This window comes from Eptatretus burgeri, chromosome 8 (genome assembly GCF_056783735.1).
Source record: "Eptatretus burgeri isolate ZD-2024b chromosome 8, Ebu_testis_v1, whole genome shotgun sequence".
Classification (NCBI taxonomy): domain Eukaryota; kingdom Metazoa; phylum Chordata; class Myxini; order Myxiniformes; family Myxinidae; genus Eptatretus; species Eptatretus burgeri.
The window spans coordinates 76,827,440-76,854,939 of record NC_140968.1 but is presented as its reverse complement, the minus strand read 5'-3'; the positions used below and the strand labels follow the sequence as shown (position 1 = coordinate 76,854,939).

General features: G+C 44.9%; 1 long non-coding RNA gene and 1 pseudogene across 1 annotated transcript in view; both read right to left on the bottom strand.

Moving 5' to 3' along the window:
• The window catches only part of LOC147022092 (uncharacterized), a 30,766-nt gene extending 11,971 nt beyond the window's left edge, over positions 1-18,795 (bottom strand). The window contains exons 1-2 of the long non-coding RNA XR_015060632.1: positions 18,702-18,795; positions 15,634-15,711 (exon numbers count right to left, since the gene is read on the bottom strand). This is a non-coding gene — a long non-coding RNA (uncharacterized LOC147022092). The remainder of the gene's footprint in view (positions 1-15,633; positions 15,712-18,701) is intronic.
• Positions 691-2,757, bottom strand: LOC147022093 (uncharacterized; annotated as a pseudogene).
• Positions 18,796-27,500: the final 8,705 nt, after the last annotated feature.

Genomic DNA, 27,500 nt, shown 5'->3' with positions numbered 1-27,500 from the left:
GTCCTCCCCACCTAAAGTAAAACCCGTCGGATAGATGGCGTTTTGAAACCAGTTATTGTACTAGTTGCAAATCACAGAGCAATATGATGGCGGTGATCGTTAACTTTCTTGTACAATAAACAATGTTCATCCACAACACAATATCAAACACACTACACCACATTAATATCTACCCCACCATATTTACCTATCAACCACAACACAATTGAGAGACAAAGGGAATCAAACTCAAGTTGGGGAAAGCGTTTACAGGAGGGAAAACGGACCGAGGAGCAAGGCTCCATTAGGAGGAACAAAGGGGCCCCAAATTGGTATCCCCTCTCCGCCTGTGGGCTTAACTTAACTTTGGGCTCCTTGTCTACTAGATGGCGACTAAGGAGGTCAGCAAGTTTGTTCTCCACTCCTTTCACGTGTTTGACTGTGAGGTCGTATTCTGAAAGGAGAAGCGCCCAGCGCAGAATTCGCCGGTTGGAGGTTTTGGCTTGGCTGAACCAACCGAGCGGGTGGTGGTCACTGTAGATGGTGATGGGTCCATGGCCAATATAGACAGCGAATACCTGGATTACCGCCATGATAGCGATCCTTGACCTTGGCTAAGGTCTTGACCGCTCCGACATGACCCGAGGAAATATTGTCACAGGCCAATTGCAGGACTGACTGACGATGCCTCCCCGGTACGACAACTCGGTGTCATACCTCCCACGTCTGGGTGGAGGACATGTTATTGGAGGAATATTTAGGCATCAGCACACCTGCACCATTCACAAAGTAGCCTGTTCGTCCAGGCTCGGAGTCTTCTCCCATTTCCAAGAGGGTGGCAAGGGTGGGATCGAAGTGCTGATCCTCCACTAGACTGGTTACCGCAGACAATGCGGGAGTGACCTCAGGCACAGAACTGGGGTCGCGAACCGCCTCGGAGAACTGATCCTCCTCACCGGATTCGCCGACCGGTGAACAAGTAGCTGGGGTCCCCGTGTCACAGACGGGAACGGTCCCTGAGGAGGCTGGCTCCTGAGGTTGGCCTGACTGGAGGCTCGGGTGGACTTCAGTCGAAGCAACGTCACCGTCGGAGGCTGGAGTCGAGGCGCGAGGCTCCTCGGGCCAGAGTGAAGATATGTCTGACTCCGCCACTCTCTCCGCCTGTTTGCTCTGAGATCTGGAGACCACCCCACAGGTCAGAGTCAATAACTCCTACCTGGCCATTGCATCATTGCCAATCAGCAAGGATACCCCCGGTACCGGGTAGTAGGGTACCACCGCACAGGTCATCGGACCCGTAAAAATGGCACTCCGGACCTCGATGAGAGCAAGGGGATACCAGCCAGGAACCTGGTTAATGCCCCGAAGGACGATATACTCGCCGGTATAATGCATCTGAGAGGCCGGAACTACCCCTACCCGGAGAACACACAGTGTCGCCCCAGTATCCCGAAGGTATTGGGCCTTAAACTTCACCACCGAATCAGGGCCACCCACTAAGTCTGTCCCTGAATAATCCTGATGCAGAGGATGAATGGCATTAGCCTCTGTGGCAGTGACCTCTGTCACCGATGCCACCATCATGCACGAGAGCCCAGTTGATGACCTCCACTGACCTCACTCTGATGTAACAACCGGTTTGCCTCAATAGGCCGGACGAGCTGGGTTAGAGAAACAGCGGTCTCCACCGTGTCCCACGCGTTTGCAGAAATCACACCAGGGCCGTGCCCTGGCCTGCAGCTCGTGACCACCACCAGAGGAGGGCATCGGGGAACCCTTCCCCTCGCTCCAGCCGCCGGGCAGATGGGGGGCGGTCTTGACCGCAGAATCCTCCGTCTTACGACGTGACTGCATGGCTTGCAATATTTTGCACGCCAAAACATGTTTATCAATAAGCTTGATGCAGTCTGACAAGGAAACAGTGTCTCTATCAACAAGAAACAACGCTAAGTCCGGCAGAAGCTGTTGATCGATACTGTAACGCACCAAGAGTTCCGCAACTGCTGGAGGTAACTCAACGCTGCTCCCCTCGAACCATCTCTGCAGCTGTTCCAATAAGACCCGCGAATGTTCCTCATAGGTTTGACTGGACTGACGAGTCCAACTGAAAAAATTACGCCTATAAATACACGGAGACACCGCATAGGCGTTCAAAATCTCAGCCTTCAACTTCTGGTATTAGTTTACGTCCTCGGTTGCCATCCTCGCATATACCTCCTTCGCCTTTTCAGACAGATGGCTAACAAGATGGCCAACCCACAAGCTCTCATCAATGCCACCGGAAGTCAACAACTTCTCCGCCATCTCCAGATACATTTCTGGCCTCGTGTCTCCCGTCCAGTCCGGCAAACGAACATGAACAATTTCTGGGACTGGTGCAGCAGACACATCTGCCTGCTTTCGTTCAGTCAACATTCGCCACTCATGCTCCCTGAGTCGCTCAGCCTCTGCCGCTGCTCCTTCAGCTATCTCTGCGTCATGCTCCCTGAGTAGCTCAGCCTCTGCCCTGTCATTCTCCCTGACGTGTTCAGCCTCTGCCCTGTCATTCTCCCTGACGCGTTCAGCCTCTGCCCTGTCATTCTCCCTGGTATACATGTCGAGTTGTTGAACCGGGGTCAGCCCGGACCAGAAGGTCGAACGCATGCATTTAGTTATGATGGGATCGCTCCCTAACATTTCGGGTTCAGTCACCGGGTCAAGGCTGATTGCGTCGCTCACATCGACACCCACCTGACTGTCAACATGATCAGGTTGATCTCTTACTTCTCCAGCCGACATGGTTTGGCTACGAGTTATCATACGACAAGGGCACAAAACACGAAGTCCAAAAGGAGGTTGGGTCGAAATATTTCAGCAATATCTTTAACCACATGGGACGGGGCAATTCACACAGGGGAGACAAGCAATATTGGGGTGATACACGTAATTCGCACACAACGCTCTGTTGGGAAAATACGACACGAAATACCCAATATCACCAATGCACATCAAATTGCCAATGAGAAAATGCAACGTACAAATAACACATTTTGTTTTTTGTTCTGTTGGCCGATAACCGGCGTAAACACAAGATGGCGTCCTATGGTAAGAAAATCCCTCCAAGATGGCGTCCACTGGTGAGAAGGTTCCTCCAGGATGGCGTCCGCCGGTGAGAAGGTTCCTCCAAGATGGCGTCCGCTGATGAGAAGGTTCCTCCAAGATGGTGTCCGCTGGTGAGGGAACGATGATCAGATGAAGGAAGATGGCGGCCCACTGTGGAATTTCTGTCTCAGTTCGAATGTCTCTCACTTGAATGAATCCCGGATGAGCCGCCCATTTGCCGCGATTCCGGCTGTTAATATCTTCCAGCACGGAATACTGACGTTATGTCTGAGCTTCAAGCAGTCCACGTGTGGACAAAGAGAACAACAAAACACACCACTGTGTTTCAAATCGGCCTCGAGGGGTAGGCACGATATTTTTTTGGCTCGATCTCAAAAATGGCTGAAAACAGAATTAAATACACGGCACAAAAAACCTGCCAGAACTCTTGGCAACAATAGTTCCAAAAACAGGTCGACAACTCACAGCTCCGCTCGACGATAGCCGGGAATAACGATCACACTTGTCCGGATTTAACTCAATCCTTTAGACGGAGCTATCAACGATCAGCGCGACTGTGCTGTCGAGAGTCTTGAAAATCACTTGAAAATCGCTTTTAAAACATGCAATCGGAGCGCTCGATATATTTTTCCACTCGCGATCTTCAAGCCACGTCTGTTGCCAGCAATGGCGTCCCAGCTCGGACGCGGTCCGTCCACCACATGCCGACTTGCCTACCAATCCCGGGGAGCTTGAAAAAGGTCACCTGACGTTGTGGGCGGGACACTAACTTTGGTGAGAACATTGTTTTTTTCTCACTATACATATACAGCTCTGGAAAAAAATAAGACCACTCCAAATTTTTTTTTTAAATCAGCATCTCCACATGTATGGCAGCCATTCCATTCCAGTGTCTGTTGAATTCCAACACAGGCACACCTCATTCTACTTGGTGAGGTACTGATTAGGTGATCACCTGTCTTATTTAACAAGTTCTTATTTAACAATTAAACAAGTTCGAATCTTATTTAACAAGGAAAAGTATAAAAACCACTGCTGTGGTCATCACTATCCTCTTGCAATAGGACCAGCTGGACGGCAAAAACAGTGCTAGTAGTACCTCAAAAGTAATTGCAATCAAAAAAATAACTATTGACCATGCCAAAAGAGTTGAAAAGAAAAGTTTTGAGTGAGGAAAAGAAGGGTTCAATTCTGACTTTACTGGCAGAGGGATACAGTGAGCATCACGTTGCTTCCATCCTTAAAATTTCAAAGACGGCGGTTCATAAGAACAAGGTCAAGCAGCAGACATTGGGGACAACAAAGCTACAGACTGGCTGAGGGCGAAAACGACTTTCCACTGAACGGGATGACCGCGAACTCATTCAAATGTCACTCAACAACCGTAGGATGACTTCAAGTGACCTACAAAAAGAATGGCAAACGGGAGCTGGGGTGAATGTACGGTGAGGACGGTTCAAAACAGGCTTCTCCGAGCAGGGCTGAAGTCGTGTAAAGCTTGAAAAAGCCCTTCATCAATGAGAACCAAAGAAGAGCCAGGCTGAGGTTTGCAAAAGACCATAAGGATTGGACCGTAGAGGACTGGCGTAAGGTCATCTTCTCTGATGGGTCCAATTTTCAGCTTTGCCCAATACCTGGTCATCTAATGGTTAGACGGAGACCTGGAGAGGCCTACAAGCCACATTGTCTCGCACCCACTGTGAAATTTGGTGGAGGATCAGTGATGATCTGGGGGTGCTTCAGCAAGGCTGGAATTGGGCAGATTTGTCTTTGTGAAGGACTCACAAATCAAGCCATGTACAAGGTTGTCCTGGAAGAACACTTGCTTCGTTCTGCTCTGACAATATTCCCCAACTCTGAGAATTGGTTTTTCCAGCAGGACAATGCTCCATACCACACAGCCAGGTCAATCAAGGTGTGGATGAAGGACCATCAGATCAAGACCCTGTCATGGCCAGCCCAATCTCCAGACCTGAACCCCATTGAAAACCTCTGGAATGTGATCAAGAGGAAGATGGATGGTCACAAGCCATCAACCAAAGTCGAGCTGCTTGAATTTTTGTGCCAGGAGTGGCATAAAGTCACCCAACAGCAATGTGAAAGACTGGTGGAGAGCATGCCAAGACACATGAAAGCTGTGATTGAAAATCAGGGTTATTCCACAAAATATTGATTTCTGAACTCTTCCTAAGTTAAAACATTAGTATTGTGTTGTTTAAAAATGAATATGAACTTGTTTTGTTTGTATTATTTGAGGTCTGAAAACACTGAATCTTTGTTGTTATTTTGACCAGTTGTCATTTTCTGCAAATAAATGATCTAAATGACAATATTTTTATTCGGAATTTGGGAGAAATGTTGTCAGTAGTTTATAGAACAAAACAAAAATGTTCATTTTACTCAAACACATACCTATAAATAGTAAAACCAGAAAAACTGATACTTTTGCAGTGGTCTCTTAATTTTTTCCAGATATATATATATATATATATATATATACATATATATATATATACATATATATATATATATATATATATATACATATATACATATATATATACATATACATATATATATATATATATATACATATATATATACATATACATATATATATATATATATATATATATACATACACAGGGTGTCCCAAAAAAAAATGTACTTACATTTTGGCTCCTCATAACTCATTGAATTTTTCTTTTTTTTCAGATCAAATTGACTCTAATAATGGCAAAAGTACAACTAGGTGTTGAAGAAAGAAAATTTATCATAAATTTCTACTGGAAGCACGAAAACATCATGGAAGTGCAAAGACAATTTAGAAGACATTTTCACAAAGATCCACCAACGCGACGCACCATTGCTTGCATCCGAGATAAGTTTGAAACAGATGGAACTGTGCATGACGTCCATAAGGAGCGTTCAGGAAGATCACGGGCATCAACCACCCCCACAAAGGAAAATCAATTGCTGGAAACCCTCCACCGATCCCCACAGAAATCTGTGCGACAAATGGCTCGTGAAACAGGAATCCCAAAATCAAGCGCCCATCGCATTTTGAAGCGAATTAATTGGAAAAGTTACATTCCAAAATTAATCCACGCTGTAAATGATGACGATCCTGACCGGAGAGCTGAATTTTGTGAGTGGTGCCTGGGCAAATGCGAAGAAGATGCAGCATTACCATCCAAAATTATTTGGAGCGATGAGACCAGCTTCAAGTTAAATGGCTCAATTAACCGACACAATTGCACTTACTGGGCTCCTGAAAATCTGCATTTTACTATGGAACACCATTTAAACTTACCAGGGGTTACTGTGTGGTGTGGGATATCAGCATTGGGCATCCTAGGGCCATTCTTTTTTGACCAAACTGTCACTGAGGATGTTTACTTAAACTTGCTGCAAGAATCCGTCAGTCCACGTGTCGACGATGTAAGGGCCTATCTCGAAGCAACTTTTCCAAACAGATGGATTGGGCGAAGAGGTAGTGTTGAATTCCCTGCGCGTTCCCCAGACCTCACTCCAATGGACTTCTTTTTATGGGGATATCTCAAAGATAAGGTTTACGGCTCAAAACCAGCAACAGTCGATGAGCTGAAAGAGGAAATTGAAAGACAATGTCTTGCAGTTCCAAATGAAATGATTCGTAACGCTGTTGAATCCATTGGCCCGAGTTATCGGCTGTGTTTGGAACGTGATGGTCGTCAGTTTTAACATTTGTAAACATGCATTTATCCATTTATACATTTAACCATTAATCTTGTTTCTAAGTCAATAAACAACGCATTTATTATCATTTAAAGAGTGAGTATATTTTTTTGGGGCACCCTGTATATACTAGCGAGGTATGATTACACAATGTAAGCAATAATGGACCATACTTCCCCATTGTCTCGGGCACTCACTTGAATTTGATTTTTCATTTATTTATATTTTCATTTATGGATGCTTTGCAATGGTTCTGTGATTTTTCCTGGTGTATCAGCTTCTGTGTCCATCGACAGGCAAAATTTCAGCTTTCTACATCACCCGGAAGGTACTGAACTTTAATATCAGTCAGTGAGTCAGTCACTGAATCAGTGGTAAGAATAAGCTTCATATATATTTGGGTGTGTCAATAAAAGGTTAACCGCTTCAACTGACCGTTGTACTTTTAGTCATTACCTTAAGTTTTTTTTTTGTTTTGCTGGAGTGATCAATGATCTTTGGAGAAGTTATTCAAGTATAACCAAAGTATTCTATGGAAAAAAATGACGTTTAATACGGAGAAAAGAGTAAACATTGTAAAGTCGTATTTTGAGACCAAATCAATTGCTTTCGTCCAGACGAGGTTCTGGACTGAATATGGAGTGTATCCCAGAAACAAACCAAGCAAGCCAGCCATTTGGAAACTTGTGAAACAGTTCAAAAGTGAAGGGATGATTTTCAATATTAACAAGGGAAGGTCTGGTCGCCCATGAAGTGTACGGTGTGAAGGAAACATGGAACGAGTTCGCGAGTCAGTCATGCAAAGTCCGAAGAAATTGCATCGACAAAGATCTGCTGAACTAGCTCTCACTCCCAGCAGTATCAGAAGAATAATGAAACAAGATTTAAACCTCTTTCCTCACCACATCACAACAGCCCATAAATTGACCGATGGGGATAAAGCAGCACGAGTCGCTGTGTGAGAGATGCTGCAGCAGAAGATGGAGGCAAACCCAAACTGGATTCGTGATGTGTGGTTTTGTGATGAGGTACACTTTCAGGTCAATGAGGCTGTCAATTCACACAACAACATTTTCTGGGGACGTCAATACCCAGATTAGGTTGAAGAGAAGTCGTTTCAGGGTCGGAAAGTCACCACTTTTGTGGCTGTCAGCTATGGAGGTGTGTTTGGGCTGTATTGGTTTGAAGACAAAAACGGGAGAATGGTTACCATCAATCAAGAACGATACCGTTCGATTGTCAACGCATTTTACGAAGACTTAAAGCAAAAGATGAGCACTGCAGCCCTCCGGTGACATTGGTTCATGTAAGACGGTGCTACCCCTCATACAGCAAACGAAACAATTGCCTTTCTGCATCAAAAATTTGGACGAGTTCTCAGTTTGGATATGGAAAATGAATGGTCTTCACACAGCCCCGACCTCAATCTGCTGGATTTTTTTTCCCTCTGGGGAGCTTGTGAGGAGAACGACCACAAGGAACACCCCAGATCTGAACCTGATCTGAAGGCAGCAGTTGAGGCTTATGTGCAGACATTAACCATTAAAACTTGCAGAAACATCATTGAAAACTTTGCAATGCATGTGAATGCCTGTTGTGTGCATCAGGATGCTCACATCAAACACCTTAACTACAAGTGCATTAATTTATCATGAGTTTCATTTCTCCGTGATTTGTTTTTAATTTTCTGAGTTAATTTTTTGTTTTATTAAGCAATGTTTTGGTTAATAATTTTTTTAAGTGGTTTTCCTTTTATTGACGCACCCTGATTATTATCCGGACTTGATTGATGACCCTGACTTACACATTGTGTAAGCATATGAACCATGCTTACCCATTGTCTCGGGTCACTCACCTGCATTATATTTTTCATTTATTTATATTTTCATTTACTGATGCTTTCCGATAGTGCCGTGATTTTTCCTGGTGTGTCAGCTTCGATATCCGTCGGCACGTAAAATTACCGTACTTCCCCATTGTCTCACGCCTCTCACCTGCATTTTTTTTCATTTATTTATATTTTCATTCATGGATGTTGTCCGACGATTCTGTGATTTTTTTCCGTACGTACTGGCTTCGATGTCCATCGGCACGCAAAATTTCAGCTTTCTACGTCATCCGGAAAGTGCAGATCTTTAATATCAGTCAGTGAGTCATTCCGTGGTTAGGAAGAGCTTTATATCCCATACTAATAAATGTCAGTGTGTCTCCTCCATAACTCCAAAACCATAAAACCGAGCAATCTGAAACTTTGCTTGCGGACTAAGAAAACTCCAAGGAAGTGCAGGAGTGAAAATTGGGTGTTTGGGATAATTAAAACACCCCTTTTGAAGATAATTAACAGCCTTATTTAATGAAATTCTTTATCAGGCTATCCTCATCCACCTCACTTTCGGGTCTTAAGGTGTTTCCTGGGTAGCCTCACTGAGGTCTGAAGCCGTCATGTTTTTTGGCCTGCTCAACCATGCTTTGACTTGGAACAGGCCGCAATGATTTCTTCACGATAAAGTTTTCTTTTCACTTTCCTCAATAATATTATCGAAAAAATGCCTGTTCATCATAGCTACGAATCGCTGAATCCATTGCTTTTATAAGTGATATCGTTTTCAAGTTAAGAGCTTGGAGCAATTTCATGCATTATAATATTACTAGCGATACCCGTGCACATGCACGGGATAGCAGTACAACATAGCTGGTAGCAGACGACAGACCGTACATGGGGAATCACAAAAATACGCATTGTGCAAAATGCAAGTGGTACTATGGAACACCAAGACTTCCCAAACATTGTCGGCATGTCCACTAAGTGCCACAGCAATTTCATAGGGATCATGTGACGGCGAGCCGAGTTTTTAGTGTGCAAGCTTGGTATTATAATAGAGATCTGATACGATTTTCCACGATCTACTCTCATGGACTAATTAAAGTATATCATCTAAATATTATTGTGGTTTTGAGGATCGTATATCGTCTGGATGAAATAAGTGTCAAAATATTTTGTGAAAAATGATAATTTAAAGAAATAACGAGTCTTATAACTAAGCCGACATAACTATTTACTTTAAGCAAGCAAAGCTGTGTTGCCTCCTCCATAGACACACAAGAAAATGTGAAATTTCCAAAGCATTAAACTTACCTTTTTCTACTGTTTGGAGAATTATGAGTGAAAATTTTTTTTAGGAATGTGCCAAAATTTACCAGCTTCTTTGAGCTATATGATTTAATGCATCCACTGTGAGACCTCACACCCTGTCCCCCACAGGGACTGCCGATCCATAACATCTGCCAGATCTGTGTCTATATTTTCAGAGGTTTTGCAAGGTGCTCTACAGGGAATCAAAGCAAATCTGGTAAAAAAACAACAACTGCATTTTAACAAAAAGTTATCACGTTTGCGTGGACCCTGAACCGATGTACCATGGGGCGCATGCATGAATGAGCAGGCAAGATGGCGGATTATCTGCATTGTTTATTTCACGGGCGATTGAACTTTGCGATGTCTCCAGGGTTGTTCTGCATTAAGCTGCAACTCTTTTGTAGATGAAGTCATTATTTGAATGAATTCATTTTATTTCATTAACTGCTGTGTGCATGGTGAAGACCAGCTTTAAAGATAAAGGGTTCCAATATGATATGCAGCGACAGCCTGGCCAACTGTTCCTTATCAACCATTTAATTGTTTTACATGAGTGCTTAAGCCACTTGCCGAATGCCTTACAGTCCATAGTGGGACCGTGATATGTCCTTCTGAGCGAATCGTTCACTCACTGCAGACGCTTTTACCCGCCACGTCATTTCAGAGTGAGTGGTTCATGCTCCGTCACCCTGAGTGATTACTTCATGCTCCGTCACCCTGAGCGAGTGGTTCATGCTCCATCACCCTGAGCGAGTGGTTCATGCTCCGTCACCCTGAGCGATTACTTCATGCTCCGTCACCCTGAGCGAGTGGTTCATGCTCCATCACCCTGAGCGAGTGGTTCATGCTCCGTCACGCAGAGTGATTGCTTCGTGCTCTGTCACCCTGAGCGATTGCTTCGTGCTCCGTCACCATGAGCGAGTGATTCCTGCTCTGTCACCCTGAGTGAGTGGTTCATTCTCTATCACCCTGAGTGAGTGGTTCATGCTCCGTCACCTTGAGCGAGTGGTTCATGCTCCGTCACCCTGAGTGAGTGGTTCGTGCTCTGGTACCCTGAGCAAGTGGTTCATGCTCCGTCACCCTGAGTGAGTGGTTCGTGCTCTGTCATGCTGAGTGAGTGGTTCGTGCTCTGGTACCCTGAGCAAGTGCTTCATGCTCCCTCACCCTGAGCGAGTGGTTCCTTCTCCATCACCCTGAGTGAGTGGTTCATGCTCCATTATCCTGTGTGAGTTGTTCGTGCTCCGTCACCCTGAGTGAGTGGTTCGTGCTCCATCACCCTGAATGAGTGGTTCGTGCTCCCTCACCCTGAGCGAGTTGTGAAATATCACCTGATTTCCAAACCGTTTGCTGTATTAATGTTTCCTAAATTACTGCCCAAATTGTTTTTCCACCTGTCAAACAGAGCTGTTTATAAAGATTAGTGTTTGTGAACATATACCTGAAACGTCTATATGAATGCAATGTTGATTTTCGGTGAAAGCTGCTCATGGTTGTTGGGTTGTTGTCGATATCAGCCAAGTGTGTGTGTGTGTGTGTGTGTGTGTGTGTGTGTGTGTGTGTGTGTGTGTGTGTGTGTGTGTGTGTGTGTGTGTGTGTGTGTGTGTTGTCCATATAGCATCTCTCTCTCTGTCTGGACATATCCGGACGGTAGTTATGTCTGGACAGGGTATGTCTCCGGCTGTGTCTGGACAGGGTTTGTCTCTGGATGTGTCCATGCAGTGTTTATGTCCAGACGGGAGTTTGTCTCCGGAGGTGTCCAAACGGTGTTTGTCTTTGGCCAGCTTGGCTCCAGACATGTCTGGGCGGTATTTGTCTCTGGACACGTCCAGGCAGTATTTAACTCTCCACTGTACATCTGCCTTACCTTCCTCTCACCTCACACTGTCTTCCCTTCCCCCAACCCTCCTCTCTCCCTGCTCTCTCTCCCCCTCCCCCCTCTTTTTCTCCCTCCCCCCCTTTTGTACTCCCGTCAGCGAAGCGACGGGTGGTATTTGCTAGTATTTGACATGTGAGGATTGGTGTGGTTTATGCTTTAGGGTGTGTGCATACTTGTGACTGTGTGCCGCTCTGTGCGGTATCTAAGTCAGTATCAGAAGGATTTTGCGTTACATTTCCACTGGACTCACAATCTCGTCTCGGTTCCATTCCTGACCCGACTTTGAACTGTCGGATTGGTGCTTCCCAGGCAGGGCGTGACATTACAAAGTGCACCATTCCATGGATGGACGTTAAGCTGAGTGTCCCATCTGCTAGTATTAGTTTGTTTTAAGTTAAATATCCCACGGTATCTTTTGAGAATGGCACCAGGAACAAATTGCAAATTCATTCCACCTACATTTGAACGTCGAGCTTGTACAGCCGGTTCGTGAAAGACTTGGACCAAAATCCTTCCCCAGCAACTTCTCAAAAATGTGGGAATAATTAGAGCTGTCGTGGGAGCAGTAGATGTCCATAAGAGTCACACTATCACAGAAATGCCATCGGAGTATTCTGGGTCGACATATTGTGAAGTTGAGTTGAGCAGGACTACTTGGTTCAGAAGATGATGTACGACTCCGCATACACGGTGTGTGCCCATCACTTCTGTCCTGTGCTCAGGAGGTCGCTCCGGGCAGTTCTGTCCCTTCTAAGCATCAGCTCACAAATCTCTCTGCCTGAATGCGTCTATTAATCAAAATTTTTTTTTCATGTTTACAGTGAACCCCCCCCCCCCTTCCACCATCTCCCGATAACTAATCACGACACACATACACACACTTAGTTTTTTCCCGATTGTAATTCACACATTCTTAGTTCCATTCCTGCTTGTCAATTTATTTTTAAATAACATGAATCAATTTTTATGCCTTATAGGACTATAAGTTGGTGAATTCATGAACAAACGACATGGGTACTTCATTAAATCTCATCGAGCTCCACTGGCCTCCTCCTCAACTAATAATGTGTATCAGATGAATCATGTGACATGACATCTGATCTCCATCGCTCGAGAAGTTATGGGAGCAGCATATTTTCAGTAGAAAATTGCTAACTGGAATTTTTATCGAGCCACTTCAGTTTCTCTGACCCAATATTTTTTGATGATAATTAAAATCGGTCTAATTTGGGGCTGATGAGGTCACTCGGAGGTGGTATACATACTTTGACCTGGGGTCATTCCCTGAAAGGTTATGATCCATCCTCGTGCTTTGCAGGGAGGGCATCACGTGGTCATTCGTAGTGATTTTGGAGGGGCTTTTAAGCCAGCCATCAGGTTTGATAAGCTTAGTCTACAGTCCTGTAATGATATTCCAAATGTGAAAGCTAGTTTGCTGGGGAAGTTGGAAAGTTTTATGGGGTTTACCAATTTTTACAGGAGGAGAAAGTTCAAATGTGAATTGATCCCAAGAAATAATCCTAACAACTTACAAGGCCTTCATCCACAACTCAGTGGAATACTGCTCTCCCCTTTGGGCTGGTGCCCCTGCCTCCCACATTTCAGATCTTGTTGCCATGGAGATAGTCTCTCAAAATCATTGGGTTCTCCAGAAAGGCAGCAGAGTCTCTGGGTCTGTTACCCTCGCAGTGCAGACAGGTTAATGGCCTCTCTCTTCTACCACCTGCTTTCTGGTCTTGCACCCGATGCCCTTTCTGTACTCTGCCTTCCCTCCCCCTCAGTTTCTGCTAAGCACACGCAGTCTCCCAGTAACCCACTGCTGGTGAAATTCCCAAAATACAGACCACTGCTGACTGCACTGATTTGTTCCTCTTTTCTCTCACCTGTAGTGGGGCAACTTAGCTAAATATAGCATAACAATTGTGCATTTTGTGAGGAAAGCATCAAATTTGGCACACGAGTAGCCTATCATATTATGAACAGATTTGGATATTGGGCCATCTCAAATTCAGCTGCTGATGGCTGTGGCAGCCATTTTCCACTGCCATCAAAAATTTTGAGATGGCCCAATATCCAAATCTAGTCATAATATGATAGGCTACTCGTGTGCCAAATTTGATGCTTTCCTCACAAAATGCACAATTGTTATGCTAAGTTACCCCACTACTGTGGAACCAACTTCCTCAGTCCGTGTGGCCTTCAAGGCTGCTAATTTCCCACGACCTCAGGCCATCGCTCATCCAAATTCCTGATATTTTCTAACCTCATCAGCACTCCAAAAAGCCCACCTCTTCCTTTCCAGGTTATTGTGTCTCTCCCCCTCATTCTCTTTATTCCTTTTTTCAACTTCTGTTTCATTCCCAGTTTTTCCCTTCTTCTTGCTGTGTTTGAGCTTGAATCCAGCTTTTTCACTCCCTGTGTCCTCGTTCGCTTCCCTTTGATCTCATTCTTTCCCATGCCCATCCTGCCTCCAAGTGTCCTCATAGTTCCACTCCACCTTGTTGTTGGTGTGTTTCCCCACTCACCCCACCCCCCTTTTCCACTATGTTCTTCTTCTGTTATGCTCTGGACCATTCTGTGTTGGAGCTTTTCCACGAACCTAAACTTTGTCTACAAATAAAAAAGACACCACAAGAGTTACAAGACACAAATCAAACGAATGACCAAGAAGGAACCCAAAGAAGTAAAGAGCAAAGATGGAGGAGACCAGGAGGAACCTGGATAGGATTGGGTTTGCAACTCGATCGTGAATGCATAACACGGCATATCGTTTTTGAAAACATATTATCACAGAAAATACAAACGAAGAGCAAGTGGAAGTTGTGCAATGCACTAATATTTTGAAGGTAGGTTTTTATGTTTCACAAAGCATTACACCTTTGTTTCACACTGCCAAACATGATTATATTAACGCTTGATCATGGAATGTTCTAAATTCCCAGTTGCTCTCTAACATTCAGTCAAGTTACTTGTTTCACCTTCTCAGTTGACAGTTTCTATATCTACATACATATTTTCAAGTTTTTGGGTGTTTGTTTGTGTGTTACTCGTTCACAGCCAAACCGTAGCACCGAGAAGCCCCAAATTTTGGGTGTTGGTACTTCAGAATCTGGGCAAGGAAATAAGCTACCACTCATTGGCCTTGACGTCCATTTTGAGGCCACCAAAGACTGCTATAAGGTGTATATTGGGATGTGGGCACAGATAGTGCTGCTGTCAAACCACAGGCAAAACGTAACCAAGATGAGGCCAATAATTTCATAGCTTCTCACTGTTCAATATGTTCCGAAACAACCACCGGGAAAAGCTCACCCAGCCGAGCAGCACCATGTATTCCTTGCAATGAGGTCCGTAAAGCCGAAATAACCTTCATAATATGGTCTTTGTATAGGCCTAATCATAATTGTGAATGTTCCTTCAGCGTCTGTTTACCATCAAGATGTCATTTCACGATATTTGCCTGATGCTTGGGATCATTGTCCTGCTGTAAGATTAATCCCCAACTTGTCATGTTTCAGAAAGTAAGGTCATGATGGATCTGTATTTCTTCGCCGTCAGAGTGGCAACAAGTTTATGTCGATCACTGACCGACACTATTGGCTGCGATTTTGACCCAAACTTGCATTGATCTTCCACCATGCTTCACTGTAGATGTTGTATTTTAATGATGACACCATTCTACTCTCTGCCATCAAACGAACGATTAATTGCTCAACATTTCAACGTGCTTTCATCTGTAAAGGGGACACTTCTCCAGATTTGTATGCCCCAGTGCTTCTTATAGTGTTTCTGGCAATTTAAACAATTGAGTTTGCTTACTTACCACTTTCAGCAGTTACAAGTCCATCGAGAGCACTTCCCACTAATTGGCATCTTGTTGCTCTAGAAGTGGCATTCGGATCTGTCATGAAAATATCATGCATCATCTATCATGTAAATAACTCACCCCAAGATACGAAACATCACTTTTGGAACATTTTCACTTTATACCTGTAGAACCACTTCTATATGATTAACGTGGCCAGTTTCGCATACCTTTCATAAGTCTCACATACAGTGCATATTGAAGCATCGAACCTTGGCACGATTTTCACTTGGAGTACAAGTAAAAAGGGAAAAATTGATTTTTAAACACTTTTCATGTAGTATTTCAGCTTATTTATTTATTTTTGTGCAGTCTGTGACTGCATAATTCTCTGGGGGCACAACTGTGCCACAAATGCAATGCCCCCTGTTACCAGCACACTGGTACTCAATGCACTAACCTCAGAAGGATAACAGGCTGAGTCAACCTGCCTGTTGTTAATTCAACGGTATTTTTGAGACGTATTTAAACTCATAACCCTAACATTTTAAGCCAAGCACCCTACCCGTTAAGCCAACACCAGATTTTAGTATTTCAGTGTTGGGAGTCATTGCCACTTGTTAATATGGAATATTTGATTGGTTGGAAGACAACGAATGATGGTCATAAGCTATCAGTATGTAACTATATTTCGATGCATTCTATTTTCATATGATGAAGGAGTGGCTTTTCTTGTAGTGTTGCTTCTTCCATCCCTTTTCCTCACCATTTCCATAATTATGTCCAATACTGTACCGGGACATTCATCACCCTCGTTCCCTGCCGCCCTCTCGCACTGATTGTGTGAAATTGTAAAATAACTGCATTAATTAATATGAATTTCATGCAAAGTCAAGTTAAAAGTTAACATAGACCCGGCTTGGTATTATTTACAGATCCTCAAAATGTCACAGGAAATTTGGCACATACAAACAGGATTCGCCATAACATTGGAGATTCGCTTGTTTATAACCTCTACCACCGAAGGTGAAAGGAGGTTATATATTTCACCCTTTTCTATCTGTTTGTCTGTTTGTGTGCAGGATATCTCAAAAAGTTGTGAACGGATCCGGATGAAATTTTGTGGGCAGGTTGGGTGTGTGACAAGGACGAACTGATTCGATTTTGGTGAAGATCCGGATCCGGATCTGCATACGAGAATTTATTTAATTTTTAAATTGAGAGATCGAGTCAAAAACGATATATCACATGATATTTCAAAAAAGTATTGTGCCCGACATGTTCTCGTGGATAAGGCATTACGCGGCGGAGGTATGCGCTCGACCGAGTGCCCTTCTATGTCGAGATTTTGTCCATACGGTATAGATCAGAGGTTGTTATAACAAAAGTATACAACCACACAGGAATACCTTGACCCGAGCGTTGAGTCAAGTCAAACACCTAAAGCTTCAGAAAAACGTCCCGAAGAACATGGAGACATTTTGAAGTGTGTTTGGACCATGATGGTGGCCACGTGGACATCAATGGATGAGGGTGCAGCTGTGCCGCTGCCCTCTGGAAGTCATCGCAGGAATTCGGAATTTTTTCAAGGTGCCGGTGATAGCTCACCAACTCTTCACGAAGGACAACGTAGGATATTTAATGAACGTCAACTAATGCAGGCATACAGGACTAACCAGTATAACGTTCATCCGAGGGACGGCACACACACATTGATGCCTTGCCCTGCCTGTGAAACACCAGTACAAGAGTTTGTAGCTGGGCCAAGATTTGAACCCAGGCGAGACGGCTCAGAGGAGAGTGTGTTTAATTCGAAATACTTTTAAAGCATCATGAGCTGTCGTTTCGGATGAAACTAGAACGACACTCGGTAGAGCACATACCTCCACCAGGCTGAACAGTTCATGTTTTGTATCCCAATGATAGGCCAGACCTGGATCTGGACTTTAAGCAAAATCCAATCGGCTTGTTATTGTCACTTACCCAACTCATCCACCAAGTTTTGTCATTACCTGTCCACAACTTTTTGAAATATTGTGCTATACTGTTTATCGTTTTTGGACCCATCTCTCAATTATGAAGAATCACTTTAAAAACTAAAAACATTATCGTATGGCTTTTCACCAAAATTAAATCAATTCGTCCTGTCCACTAAGTTTTGGCCTGTCACATACCCATTACCCAAACTGTCCACTAAGTTTTGGCCTGTCACATACCCAACTTGTCCATTAAGTTTTTACCTGTCACATACCCAATTTGTCCACTAAGTTTTGTCCGAATCCGTTCATAACTTTTTGAGATATCCTGCTCACAGACAAACAAACAGACAAGGGTGAAAACATAACCCCCATCCACCTTCGGTGGTGGAGGTAATTAGTAGGGACCTGCGGAACATCAGTACACTGAAAAATGTGACAAAGTCCTCAACTCCCCCACCCCCACAAATCCAAAGTAATCAACCGCCCCCCCCACCCCCCAAACACAAAGTCCTCAACCTCCGCCTCACAATCCCAAGTCCTCACCCTGCCAACCCAAAGGTGTCAATCCTTTCCCCACTCCAAGCCTTCAACCCCCTCCCCACCCCCACCCTCAAAGCCTCAACCTCCCCTCCCAACTCTGTCTCACCTTTGCTCTCAACCCCCACCCTCCCCCAACCTCATTCCAACCCCAACTCTGTTCTGCCCTCCCTTCCTCGCCCACCACCCTCCATTCATAAAAGAAAATGGGCATGCCCACATCGAAACAGCAGAATATTTAATGCTTCGCCCTCCCCTTTCATGGTATCACCGACTTCACAGAAACCGCAATTGAAACAGCTCCAACATGTCATGGCTCGTCATGGTCGCCTGTCCAATTCACAATCCGGTGAGATATGCGGAAACTCCCTGAAATTGCAACGGTCAAGTGACCATGAGATCCGAAAAAAATTACTGTATTTTTTTACTGTCATCACTATCCGGAAGTGGTGCGTGTCCGTACGGAATGTTCACAGGCATTCCACGAATTATCGCTTGCATTGAAGTAACAACTGCTGTGATACTTACACACACAGAGTTAATTAAAATCAAAATTAAAATCAAGTTTACCTCACTGTCTTTGCTTGCCGTGACATTCGCTGCCATTGACCATTGCCACTCCTGCGCCACGGTAACTGAGGCACCGATCCCTATCGTAACCGGCTCGGCACGTGACGTCATCGTCGGCCGGCCGCGCACCGGCCAACGCAGCAACGTGTCCTTTCATTGGTTTGGTAAATAAATGGCCATAACTTGGGAACCACTTGTCCGATTAATATCAAACCTTGAAAAGGCACATCCTCAGGTCCCCAGCAATATACCTGGCAAGTTTCAATTAGATCGGACCAGCGGTTGTCGAGAAACAGCGGTCACAGACACACACAGACACACACACACACACACACACACACACACACACACACACACACACACACACACACACACACACAGACACACAGACACACAGACACACACACACACACATTGCTGGAATTATAGAGAGATGCTTGTGAAAGACAACATCTCTCTGGCAATTCTCAGAGAGCTGCTTCAACAGCGGCGAGTCTGGCAGTTAACTTTGGCAAATTGTCAGGGATTGAAGTTGCCTTCTCTCTTCAGGACTGTCTCCCATATCTGCAGTACTGCCCTGATGCTAACTCAGCCTGGGAATTCTTTCACAGATTCCTGCTATGACTCGTGCACAGATTCATCCCATCTTGTCTTCATTTACCCAACTCTTCTTCCCACCAATGGTACACTGAATCATGTAGTGGGGCAGTTGCTCTGAAACAACATGCCTTCTCTTCCTGGAAGGCAAATCCGTCCGAAGGCAATCTCAGTGTATTCCATACAGTCGACAACAAGTGTGTGCTCACTCTCAGGAGAGCCAGAAAACAACATCTGCCCATCCTCAAGATTGGTCCACATCAGAACTTTCAAACTTCTCCAAAACCTGGTGGTGCTTTGTTAAGTCTGTCTCTGGTGTATGCTCTATTATCATCCCTTCCCTCTCTTCAAATGGCACCAGAGCTGACTCCGCTCATGAGAAGGCTGAATGCCTCAATTCTATGTTTGCTTCCAAATTTTGTGTTCCCAACCCCTCACTCTTGGTACCCATCCTTCCCTGTTGTATGCAACTGCTCCTGGACTGTGTGTCTTTTGCACCTGAAAAGGTGGAGAAGGTTCTTTAAACCCTCGACTCTTGACTCTGCTACTGGACCGGATAGCATCAGCTCACATGTCCTACAAACCTGCTCTGCTGCTCTTGCACATCCTCTCTCTGCCCTTCTCACCCTGTCTTTTGCCTTCGATCATCTTCCATCAGCTTGGATATCCACCAACATCACTGCATTATGTAAAAAGGTGCAAAAACTGATCCACTTAACTTCAGCCCGAGTAGCTCAGTTTCAATCATCAGCGAAGCAGCTTGAACAAAAGGCAAAAGGCAAAAGGCTCTGAACTCGAGAAAGAACACACTCGAACGTCAACTGCCTTGGAAGGAACTTGAACTGAACTGCAACTCCTTTGAAAGGATCTTATCCTGAACTACCTCAAACTGACTATGTGTTCCTCCTTTTATTCCTTCCCCTCTCCCTCTTTCCTGAGCTTGGCATTCCTTCATTGGCACAGGGTTTGAGGGGGTGGTTGAGAAACCTTTGCTGGTCGTTGATGGGGCACTGCTTCCCTTGCTGTGGCAGTACCTGATTTGCAGATTTGTGCCACAGAGATTCCCCTCTCAGGAGGGGCAGGGGGCTTTGAAACTCACTCATTTATATAGTAATTGCGTTCACCTCCCTTGAGATCAAGTTGACCTCTCTGCAAAAGAAAGAGGCATTTGAGGATCTGAAAGTGAGTTGATATATAAGGTAGAAGGTAGAGAAGTTGAATGTGCATGAAGTTCTCACCAGGCTCACAGACATGTAAAATGTAAATGTATAATTTTTTTGTGAATCTCCACATCCAAAAATGTGGAGGTTCACCGTAAGCTGAACGGCTCCCAAAATACTTTGGTTTACAGGAAATCAACCCACACCAGCAGATGACTGGATTTAAACATATTATCCAATCTCCTGCAACCCAATCTGCAACCTGCATCCCAATCTCCCACAAATGCAAAACTCCTGCAACCCAATCTCCCACAAATGCAGTGCAGTACAGACCGAAGCAGCTCAGACATGGACGGTGTCATCTTCTAAAGCCGATGTAATGAAAGAAATCAGATTATTTAGAGGAGTCCTGCTCAAAAATGGGAACGGTAAGGGGATACTACCCACCTTGGAAAAAACAAAACGGACAGAACAGAAGGAGCCAGACACACTTGGGCACTGTGTACTGCCATACAACCCGGGCCTTTCTGAAAGAATGGGCAGGATCGTACGTGGCACATGGATTGGCGTCGCCTACAAGCCTCCACACACCATCTGTAATGTCATTTCAAAACTAAAGGACCCAATACCAACTGGTGATAAATCTTGCACTCCGGCCTCCGTGAAACCCTTCATTCCGAAAAACACAAAAACGCAAAGAAATCTGAAAACCCACTCTGTGGGAGTACCTCCTGTGCAGCTTCCCTTCGCAGGGCAGCTCACCGGATGACGGGATTGGGGCAACGCCTTTGGGACCCCCAATATTTGATGAAAGGAGGGAATCCACGGGGTAACATTCCCGAGTCAGATTGGGGGAGAGTGTGTCAGAGTGGTGCTGAAGTGTCGTTCACCCGACGACGGTCTCCTTGGGTTAACCTGAGGCGGTCCCTTCGGGTGGGTGCCTGGAATGTCCTATCCCGAAGAGAGGATGATCACCTGTCTCTGTTATCATCTGAGCTCAAGCGTTTGGACATAGGCTGGATGTTGGCAAGCTCAAGGATGAGAGGGTAGCTGAGGAGTTTGCGAACAAGCTGAGTGGAGATTTGGGGGGTCTGGGTGCTTTGGGAGGTCCTGAAGAGTTGTGGAGTGCCTTCAAGACCACCGTCCTTGATGTTGCCGGTGGATGTCTTGGAACTCACCGGAAGGCAAAGAATAATTTTGTCTCTCAAGGGACACTGGATACCATTGACCAGAGTCGCAAGGCCAGGCTGAATGGCAGAGGTGAGCTGTTCAGGGAGCTGAAGTGTAAAACGATGTGAGCTAAGGGTGGACAAGGAGGCCTATGTGTGAGGAATCTGTGAGGGGGTAGAGCATCACCTGTGGTCAAGTGATTCTCGTCCTGCTTACAGGGGAATTCGCGCATTGCGTTCATCCAAGCCCATCCCTCAGTGTACTAAAGTTAGAGCAGAGGGTGGTAGGCTCTTCACAGAGGAGTCCGAAGTGAATTCCCGCTGGGCCGGTTACTTTGAGCAGTTGTACCAGGCTGATCCACCAGCTGTCGAGTTGGACGTCAGGGGTGTTACAATAACTATTGTGACTCGCAAATCAACTGTGGTTTACCTATGCTTGTGGAAACACAGGCTGCGGTTAACCGGTTGAAATGAGGTAAAGCTCCAGGGATTTGTGGCATCCATGCTGAACTTCTCAAGGCTGGTGGAAATGCTGCACTTGTGTCGTTGCATGCAGTTTTGTGCTCTGCCTGGAACACAGGCATCATCCCAACTGACTGGAAGAGGGGCCTTGTTGTCCCTCTCTGGAAAGGGAAGGGTGATCGCCAAGACTGCAACAACCACCGAGGGGTGACGCTGCTCAGTGCCGGGCAAGGTCTTTGCTCGGATAATTCTTGATAGGGTTCGCCACCATCTGCTTGAGCACCAGCGTCCAGAGCAGTCAGGCTTTACACCAAAGAGGTCAACGATTGACTGCAAGCTTGCTCTTCGGGTCCTCACCGAACGCAGCCGGGAGGTTCGGCAGCGGCTGCTTCCAGCTTATGTTGATCTCTGTAAAGCGTTTGATTCAGTGAATCGGGATGCCCTCTGGAGGATTCTTGGTCTTCGTGGGGTGCCACCAAAACTGATCAATGTGATGTCTGAACTCTACTCTGGCACTGAGAGTGCTGTGAAGTGTGGGGGTACCATGTCTGACTTATTTCCAGTTGTTACTGGAGTTTGTCAAGGGTGTGTACTGGCCCCCACACTTTTCAGCACTTGTATGGACTGGATTCTAGGGAGAATGTCGGAGAGATCAAGCTGTGGTGCATCGTTTGGGAATGTCAAGATCTCTGACCTTGATTTCGCAGATGATGCAGTCATGTTTGCGGAGACTTTAGATATCCTTTTGGGGGCCCTCAAGGTGCTGAATGAGGAGTCGGAGCTGCTGGGATTACGGGTTTCCTGGGTCAAAACTAAGATGCAGGCTTTCAATGACATCTTGGATGCTGCTGTCCTGTCTGTGTCTCTTTGTGGTGAGGATGTTGAGGACGTGGAGAGATTCACTTACCTTGACAATGATATTCATGTCTCTGCTGGCTGTGAGTCAGAGGTCAATAGACGTCTGGGTCGAACCTGGAGAGTCATGGATTCACTGGATATTGGGTGTGGCGCTGCCGGTACCTGTGCGGGCGGACGAAAGTCCGAGTCTTCAGGTCCTTGGTGCTTCCAGTCTTGCTGTATGGATGCGAGACTTGGACACTGACCAGGGATCTGGGACGTAGACTTAATTCCTTAGGGACCAGGTCTCTTCGAAGAATCCTTGGCTATCCCTTGTCAGACTTTGTGTCCAGCGAGCGGATGCTGAGAGAGATTCAAATGAGATTTGTTACCTGCATAGTCCATGAGCATTAACTGTGGCTCTATGGACATTTGGCTCGTTTTCCTGATGCGCATCCTGCTCACCAGACTCTCTCAGCGAGGGATTCTCGTGATTGGAGGAGGTCAATGGGCCGACCACATGCCTCGTGGTTGCAGCAGGTTTATCAGCATCTCAAGGAGATGGGGATGGGCCAGCCATCTGCCTGGGGGATTGCCAGATGGAGGCCCCTGGAGTACTGGCGGAAAGTGGACGCAACGACATGCTGCTCTTGCGCATGCTCCCATAACTGACCTGACCTGATAAATCTGGAGTGTATCATTTGTCATGCAAAAACGGTGACCAAGTCTACATTTGTGAAACTGGATGAAATTGAATAAAATGGCTAGGTGAACATGATAGAGCAATGAGGCTTGGAAAGGTGACCCAGTCAGCCACAGCACGTCATTGCCTAAAATCTGGCCATAAATTTGACTGATGGGACCCGTGTCCTAGACACTACATCGAACAAATGACACAGGTTGATTTTGGAAGCGTGGCACATGAAGAGCCAGGAGGGTGGTCTAACTGGGGAGATGGGAGAAATACGCACAAAATACACACCTCTGATGCAAATGGCGAAAACTGGATGGTGCAAACAGCTGGATAAGGTGAGCAACAAACAACACCCAATCCCAAACACCACATCCACATATACACAACACCAAACGAGAACCCTAACACATCATCATGCCCAACACGGACACGAAACCAGCCATGTTCGTGCCCCGGAAACACAAAAACAACAACAAGCACACACAATAACGCAAAAACAACGCACATATGACACAAGAACACGTGTAATTAAAAACAAAAAAGAGCAGAGCACCCCATCAGTGTTATATATATATATATATATATATATATATATATATATATATATATATATATATATATATATATATATATATATATATATATATATATATATATATATATATATATATATATATATATATATATATATATATATTGTTACGGTTGTGGAAATTCGCATTACACCATAAAGGGTCCTCAGGTGAGATATATCGGTAAGTTCATGTGTAGTTTGCCCAAACCCGTTGTATAGAGGGAATATATGTGATCCATTCAGGCTGCGACGCTTCAGTTAGCCGTTTTTCTTTGGCTATTGTTAATTTGGTGCAAGAACAACAACGAACATCGCCACAACCAACATCTCACGATCATGCCATTCACTACACGACCCCACCTTCCACAACTACGCTACCAGATCTTCGCCACTCGCCATTCAACGAGCACCGTGCGGGCGCGTGCAAGAACAAAAACCAACAACGCCTGTGGGGTTTTCCCGCCTAATTTCCCCACCTGATGCTTCCGCCTGAATCCCCCCCACCACGCTTGATGTGAAGGGGAGGGGTGCGGCAGCTCGCTCCCGATTGGTGGATGCATGGCATGAGGCGGTTGGAGTGGGGGCACGCCCCCCTTCGAGAGCTTTCTGGAAACGCCTCGAAGGGAGGTGGACACAGAAATGGGGTGGGGCAAAAGGGCGGAGCCGGCCTCTACAAAAGGGTGGGCGTGAAGAGTCGTGTTGGTTGGTTGTTCCCTTGTCCCGGTTGGTGTGAGGAGGCTCTTGGTTCGTTCAAGCCATTGACAAAAGGCGTGGACGTAAAGGTCGACGAGAACGTCGTTCCCTTTCCTGTTCCCTTGTCCCTGAAGGGGAATTGTGGAGCGTTGTGGTGATCATCCCTGGTCGGAGGTTCTGTTCGTTCGTCCGAGCTGTCGAGCGGACCACACGAGCGACGCGCGGCACGAGCTCGCGGACCATGCCGGAGGGACTCGGAGTTATGGTCGCCAAGGACTCGACGTGCTCAGGGAAGTCGCGACTTCCATTTCTTTTGGGTTTTGTGTAAATGTGTGTGTGTGGCGCCAGTCTTGAAAAGTAGAACCGTTAAATGTTCTAATAATTCTATTCGGTTGTAGCTCTGCATTGTGTCCTTGCTTTTATATGTGCATCACTGTATGGCTGTGAATACGTGCTTGTCCAATTGTTCACCGTCTCACTGCGTCCTTTCCTTTGTTGAATCTCCATCTTGCATCACATAAGGGATTAATAGTGGGTTTTAAAACACCCGGTAATTAATCGGAACCATCAAGGCCAACGATAACTCCACTCGGTTATCCCTGTAATACGGAACGAACCGCTTAAGCGGTTCGTGTCCGGAATCGGCCTGTGGCGTGGTCCCATCCCTCGGCAGATTACCCACGCGGATACTTAGGTATATCGACATTCAGCGATTCACCCTATTCCGCACGGGTAGACTGCGGACTGGGTGGTGGTGGGGTTAACCCCCCACCTGTGACTGGTTTCTGGCAGTAGTCCCAGGAGGGTCACGACTGAATTGTGAACCCTACCTCAACTTGGAACAGGCCGCAACGATTTCTTAACGATTAAGTTTATTTTTCACTTTCCTCACTCATATTGAATGCTTGTAAATCATAGCTACGAATCGTTGTGTGTGTATATATATATATATATATATATATATATATATATATATATATATATATATATATATATATATATATATATATATATATATATATATATATATATATATATATATATATCACCTTTGTAAGTACTGTAGTTTTCAAATTAGGAGCTTGGAGAGATTTCATGCATTATATGAGACGATTTTCCACAAACTACTCTCACGGGCTAATTAAAGTATATCATCGAAATATTATTTCGGTTTTGAGGATCCAATATCGTTCGGACTAAATAAGGGTCGAAATCTGTTGTGAAATCTGATAATTTAAAGAAATAACGAGTCTTATAACTTAGCCAATATACCTATTTACTTTAACCAAGCAAGGCTGTGTTCCTTCCTCCATACATACAAAAGAAAATGTGAAATTTCGAAAGCATGAAACATCTTTTTCTGCTGATTGGAGAATTATATTGGGTAAACAAAAAAAAAATTAGAAACATAACAAAATTAATCAACTTCATTGAGCTGTATGATTTAATGTATTCATTGCTTGACCTCATGTCCTGTCACCCAGAGGGACTCCTTCTCCATAGTGTATGCCAGGTCTGTGTACATATCTATATTTTCGGAGGTTTTGCGAGGTACTCCACAGGGAATGAAAGCAAATCTGGAAAAAATTGATGTTTGAAAAAAAAAGTTATAACGTTTGTGCGAATCTCGAACCGATGTAACAAGTGACACATGCACAGCCGAACAGGCAAAATGGTGCATTTTCTGTAATGTTATTTCATGAGCGATTGAACTTTGCGATGTCTCCAGGGTTGTTCTGCATTCCGCTGCAACTCTTTTGTGGATAAAGTCATTTTATTTCATTAACTGCTGCGTGTGTGGTGAAGATGGGCTTTAAAGTTAAAGGCATCCTTTATGGTATGCAGTGATAGCCTGGCCAACCATTCCTTATCAATCCTTTAATTGGAGTGCTTGCATGAGTACTTGAGGAACTTGCCGAGTGCCCATTGTCGATTGCTTTACCGCGTTCCGTCATTCTGAGCGAACTGTTCACTCTCTGTGGACGCTTTTGCCGTGCCACATCATTCAGAGCGAGTGGTCCGTCCTCCATCACCCTGAGCGAGTGATTCGTGCCCAATCATCCTGAGCGAATGGTTCATGGTTCATGCTCCGTCATCCTGAGCAAGTGGTTCGTGCTCCGTCACCCTGAGTCATTCCATCGGAAATCACCAAATTTAAGAAAATATTCCCAGTTGACCCCCTCAGATTTACTTTAAACTTTCACAAAATAGTTCCCAGGTATCAAAATGAAGCTGCGTAAAATTTTAGGTCCATAGATACGGTCAACTCCGAGATATTGAGGATTGAAAATGTGGTTGTGGCCCTATTTTTATAGTCGTTGCGAGCATCACAAAATGAACGGCTACTTTTAAACTCCCACAACTTTTAAATATTAATGCTAGAGCCTTGAAATTTTCAGAGATTATTCTTCTATAACTGCTCTGAAAGAAACAAACAAACGGAGTGTGTATGAAGACCCAACTTTGAGACCCCATATATTTTTATTGACCCATCCCAGAAGCTTAAAACTTTTTTCATGTAATAACTGTATGGTAGTAGTATTCAAATACATGTTTACTTTTCTTAATCAGTCATATATAATACAGTCATGATCCCTCAAAAATTGAAAATTT